This window comes from Pteronotus mesoamericanus, unplaced genomic scaffold (assembly GCF_021234165.1).
Source record: "Pteronotus mesoamericanus isolate MK-2021 breed Mesoamerican mustached bat unplaced genomic scaffold, CSHL_Meso_final contig_74, whole genome shotgun sequence".
Lineage (NCBI taxonomy): Eukaryota > Metazoa > Chordata > Mammalia > Chiroptera > Mormoopidae > Pteronotus > Pteronotus mesoamericanus.
The window spans coordinates 23,014,968-23,021,035 of NW_026555247.1; the positions used below are offsets into that span (position 1 = coordinate 23,014,968).

Here is a 6,068-nt window from a genome sequence, read left to right on the forward strand (position 1 = left end):
CTTTAGTGTTACTATTGAAGAATATGAAGAAGAACCTATTAGTCAGTACATAAAGATAATGATTAAATTAATGTAAAAGTTGTATTTCAGTAGAAATTAAGATGCATATTAAAAATAAGATTAAAATAATGATAATGCTCACAATTGGTAAAGATACAGTACATAAAGGAACACTTTTCTACAACTGATGGGAACAAAAATCAGTGCAGCTCTTTTCACTGCTTCGAAGCCCATAGAGCCTGCTGGCAACGGGACTTCTATAACCACAAATACATCTGGAAGGCTGTGGTCCACGGCCATTTTTGCCCGCTATAAGCAGCGTCTCCAGGACAGAGGGAGCACATAACTCTTCTTAAAATCAAAAGTGTTTATGCTCAAGATGAAAATGAATTCAATCTAGACAAGAGGTGTACTAATGCGTATAAAGCAAAGAGCACAGTGACTCCTGGTGGGAAGCCAAACAAAACCAGAGTCACCTGGGGAAGGTGACTCCTACTTGTGGAAACAGTGGCATGGCTGGTGCCAAATTCCAAAGCAACCTTCTTGCTAAGGCCATTGGACACAGAATTCATGCAATGCTGTATCCCTCACGGATTTAAACTTGTTGAAAAGTAAGTGAAAGTGGATTTGAAAAAAAAAACCAAAAACGGTGCAACTTTTCTACATGTTAGCTGTAAATGTGTATTGAAAGACTAATATAACGCTCATTGACCCAGTGATGGTAGTTGTAGAAATATTTATGAAGAACTAATCATAATAATATTTGAGATTTTTCTTATTAGAATGTTTACATCATCCCAGCATTGTTTGTAATGGTGAAAAAGTGATCATTTAAATGTTTGACATTAGGTCATTGGTTAAATAACATGAACTATGTTAATTGAACAGAATATTCAGTTCTCAGTGTGAGTTTGTGAAAGGATATTTAATGATGTGCAATGTTTTTCATGATTTTTTTAAAAAATGTGGATGATACCCTAAAATGGGACAAACCACATTATCCAACAGAAATGCACAACAAACACCTTTAACGTAATGATGAAAATGTTTGAAAATTGACTAGTGTGATAACAAAACCAAGGTACAAAAGAGACCCACAGGCCCTGAACTGAAATGAATGGTGTTGAATTGACATGTCGTCCATTTGTATTTTTGTAAAGTGTGCTTTGTATCCTTTTGGACAGTTGCTTCTCTCAGGTAAATTAAACATTCCCCTTGCATTTTTAATTTTAAACAATTGATTTAGTTAGAAGCGAGAGCAGCTCATGTTTCAATAATGAGTTCTGGGTAAATCTTTTCCAAGAGGAGGCACTTCACAAGGGCCAGGGCTGGAAAGTTCTTTCTTTCTCGGTTGATGAGCAAGGGGCAGTTTCAGAACGTTTGGCTTGGAGACCCCGCCTTAATACTACCTAAGCACCCCCGAAACCACCCCAAGAGAGGAGCTCACAGAAAGCCCTGAGAGACAAAAGAGGATTTATTTACTTTCATACCTACTTACAGCCATCAGTGCTTTTTTAGGTCGTTTCTGGCCTCTGATCTAGCTTTTGTTTTGTTTTCCTAGTGACAGAGTCTGTGTTAGCAAGGAAACAAGGAAGAGACATACATCATTATTTGTTAAAATACACATATTTTCCCAACATACCCCTTCCTCCTCTCCTGGCAAATCCTATCCACCACTGTCCAATAAAATCATCTTGCAAAGCCTGTGGTTGTTATTTTCTTCCTTTAAACACACATATCAGAGAAAAATTACTGTAGATTCACATTATTTTAAACAATTTATGAGAAAGTCTGGCTGGCTATATTTCCCAGTAGAAAGAATTGGGCCATTTTTATAAATGATTTATTATTGTTTCCTTCTGTAGGCACCAATAAACAAGACAAAAAAATCAAAGTTAATTAAGTTAAGAGTAATCAAGTTTTTTTTCTTAAAAGCACCTATATGTATATATTTATATACTATTGCATTTTATGCATGGTTAAGTTTGTGTACTTTATATGCATATGTATGAATATGGATCAGTGATGTCCTTTTTAAAAAGTTTTTTTTTTCACTCATATTTGAAGATGTGGCTATAAAAGGTACTAAATGGAAAACAGGAGAAAGCATGCCAACAACCAAGCTGATGGGAGACATCTGAAAGAAATTAGACAAATTTTCAGGAGTACTTTTCCATTCCATCCCTGTGCCCCTGGCTAGCATGTTCTTTGTACACTAGATTCCAGCTTTGGAGAGGCTGCCAAACACGCAGGACCAGTGATGGGCCTCATGTCTCCTTCATTGATCAGATACAGCCGGAGAGACTGGGGCCAAGCCCCCTGCCACGACTGTATGTGCCACTGATTGTAATGACTTCGTCTGTACACACATGTGCACACACATACTATATGCTTGCTTTTTGTTAAGGGGGGAGGCAGGTGGGGGAGCGATTATTAAGATTTTCTAGAGATAAATACCCTTGAATCAATCACAGGACTCAAGTACAGGGCTTGTTAAATAAGAGGAACAGTACAGCCTATAAAGTCAAAATTTGTTTTTGGACTGACTACACATCCTGTTTCAGTGTCTCTTTATCACTCTACTCCCCCCTCCAGCAGCCACTCCTGCCACTTCATCAGACCACCTAACCTGATTTCCAATAAAAACAAGGCATTGCTCACAAGTAATACCTTTAAAACTTGCTTCTCTGAGATGTTTAGAATCTAGAAAGGCTCTGTACCTGCTGTTTGCCTACATAAATAAAGATCTAAGATTTTTAACTTTACCCTGCTCAGCTCTGCTGTTCATGGGCCCTTCCAATTTCTACTTCCTGGATACCCTTGCCCACTTGCATCAGGTTAGTTTTTGCCCTGGGTAGCACTGGTGGGAGATTGAAAAACAGGAAGAAGAGGAAACAATGTGGTTTCTTCTCTGTGGTTGCCAGTGGCCAGTCAGAGAGTTGCCGTATTCCCTTCGTGATCACAGCTGTCTCAGGATATCACCACCTTCGTAACGAGTAGCTCCAGATTCTAGGGCCTGGTAAGCTTTCTCCTTTCAGGGTCTGATCAGATCTATGGGTGGTGGTGGTACCTTCCTCTTGCTAATCTCTGGGTCATTTTATCATCTCCTTTCATCTAATGTCCTTTCAGCTATTGCAACACTCTTATAGCTAACCCTCGATATTAGTTTTCTCTATTTTAACTGATGGTAGCCATGCCAGTACAGCACCAAACTGCTGCATTGCACCCCTACCAACACCACCATGCTGAAGGAATTCACCAAGAAAGACAAGGAAATGTGTGGAGGCTCCATTCCATTCTAGCACCTTGAGAAAAGTGCAGTACTCCAGGAGGCCTGTGTATTTAATGAAACTCCCATCAACCCTCAGAAGTGTTCCCACCTTCCCACCAAGATCCTTTAACTAAGGGGTCGCCAATCTCTGGGCCATGAACTGGTACCAGGCTGTGCCTGTTAGGAACCAGGCCACACAGCAGGAAGTGAGCTTAAATCATCCAGAAACTGTCCCCCTCCCACCCAGGTCCATGGAAAAATTGTCTTCCATGAAACCAGTCCCTGGTGCCAAAAACGGAGACTGCCACTTACTTCGTAAACCAGAGGAGCACCTGGGGACCACTGAAACAACTGAGGCTTTTTTTGCCATGACTAAGCTTTTAGTCCAACAATCCCACCCTACTTGACCATCAAGGAGATGTCCTGCATCTCAGAGGATGTCATCATCATCACCACTAGCCTGACAAAGGACATGACTGGGAAAAAAGACAACACCCAGGGCCCAGCCATGAGAGCTTTCTGCCAGATCACCAACAGCACCATGCTGAGGCTATTGAGCATGACATGATGGGCCAATATGATGCACTGGGGCTGCTATACTATCTGCTTAGGAATGACTGCCTAGCTGTCAATAGGATGATTAGCAAGTTCACCCAACCTGGCCTCAAGTCTCCCTTGCATGATGATCTGAGGGGCCAGCTAGCAGCTGGAGAAGGAGGACAGCAGCCATGACGGTCCACTGTTTGACCCCATCGAAAGCTGCTTGCACAATAAGCATGAGATGGTCTTTGAGGACACCTCAGCTGTTCAGTCTGCCCGGCTGCAGTGCTCAAGAACTAGCCCCGGCTTTATTGGTGCTTTAGCTTCTCTGCAGCTCACCCAAGGCTGCTTTCCACTATGCCGCTGTCCATACCCTCAATAAGGTTTCCATAAAGGACCTCAATAAGGTGACAACCTGTCATCTGCACCTAGAGAACCTGGTCACAAATTTGAATCACAGCATTGCCACACTGGCCATCACCACCCTTCTCAAGACTGGCAGCGAGAGCATCAACTGTCTCATAAAGCAGACCTCCTCTTGCATGTCAGAGATCTCTGATGAAGTCAAGGTAGTGGTTGTCCAGGCCATCAGTGCCCTGGGTCAGAAGTAACCTTGCAAACACATGAACTCATGAACTTTCTGTTTTCCATGCTGTGGAAAGAAGGGGTATTGAGTTTAAGCAGGCCACTATGAACTGCATCATCAACAGCACTGAGAACTCAAAGAACAAGAAGGAGGGACTCTCATACCTGTGTGAAATCATCAACGACTGAGAGTTCACTGTGCTGGCCACGTGCATCCAGCATCTCCTGGCCAAGAGGAGCCCAAGAACAACACCCCCTCCGAGTACCTACACTTCATCTACAATTGAGTGGTATTGGAGCATGAGGAGATCCTCCAGGCAAGTATTGTGAATGCTCTGATCAAGCTGGAAGCCCAGAATGAAGAGATGTTACCCAGTATTTTGTTGTTGCTGAAGAGACGTATGAGTGATGATGACAGTGAAGTCAGGGATGAGCCTCTTTCTCTCTCAATGCCCTGGAGAAGAAGCAGAAGCAGAAGGCCCCCAGTGCAGGCTACATCCTAAACAGCTTAACTGTGCCCCTCCCTGTTTTCAAGAGGCCCTACAGCCATGCACTCTAACCAATGACAAAACCTTTTGCCCTTAAGTCTGTGCCCTTGGGCACTACACCCAAGGCAGAGCAAAGAAGAGAAAGCAGCCCCAGCACAGCAGCCAAACAGCCTGGGAAGGTAACAGCTACCAGTAGATCTTCCAGGAGCAGTTGGCTGCAGCGCCAGAGTTCTGTGGGCTGGGGCCCCTCTGCCAGTGCTCACCTGAGCCTGCGGCCCTCGCTGAGTCAGAGAAACACTATGTCATCCAATGCACCAAACATGTCTTCACTAACCATATGGTGCTCCAGTTTGACTGCACGAACACACTGCATGTCCAGACCTTAGAGAATGTCACAGGGCAGGTGGGGCCACCTGCAGAGGCGCTCTGTTACATGCCTGCCTGGAGCCTATCCTACAACCAACCTGGGACCTTCTTCATGCTGGTGGCAGTGACCAAGAAAGACCCTCACAGCTGTGGCATGTGCATCCAGCTGTATGATGAAGTTGACTCTCAAGGCCTGTGACCCCACTGCTGGGGAGATGGATTTTGAAGGCTGGGAGGATGAATATGTACTGGAAGATCTTGAAGTCTCTGTAGCTGATTACATGCAAAAGATGATGAAGCAGCTAGATAGGGGATGATTATGAGAAGAAGGAAACATTCACCTTTTCTACCACCAAGACACTTGAAGAGGCTGTGTGAAATATTGTAAACTTCCTGGAAATGTACCCTTCTGAGAAGTCAGACAAAGTGCTGGATAACAAGAACATACACACATTACTCCTGGCCAGTGTGTACTGGGGTGGTCATGACATCCTGGAATGCTCCCAGCTGCTGCTTTTGACATAGTTACAATGCAGGTGACACCCAGAAGTTCAGGGGACATGCCAGTAGACATAATCTTGGCGTATGTGGGCTGAGGCCAGCCCACATAAGCCCCACTCCTACCATTTCCCTCCAACACGACGCAGAAGTCACTCCTTCCTCATGTACCCAGTATAAACTTCTTCCTAAGCTCCTGCCCTGCATTCAAAAACAATTAGGAATCATTAGGAAAAAAATTTTTAATTTAACCTTACCCCAGGATTGTTAAGGGGTAACTCTTTTTTAAAAAGATGATGTTAGCTTATCCTAGAAATTGC

The 6,068-nt window shown here is 43.6% G+C and overlaps 1 pseudogene; it reads left to right on the top strand.

Moving 5' to 3' along the window:
* The first annotated feature begins 3,242 nt into the window (after positions 1-3,242).
* LOC129078887 (coatomer subunit gamma-1-like) lies at positions 3,243-5,846 on the top strand (annotated as a pseudogene).
* Positions 5,847-6,068: the final 222 nt, after the last annotated feature.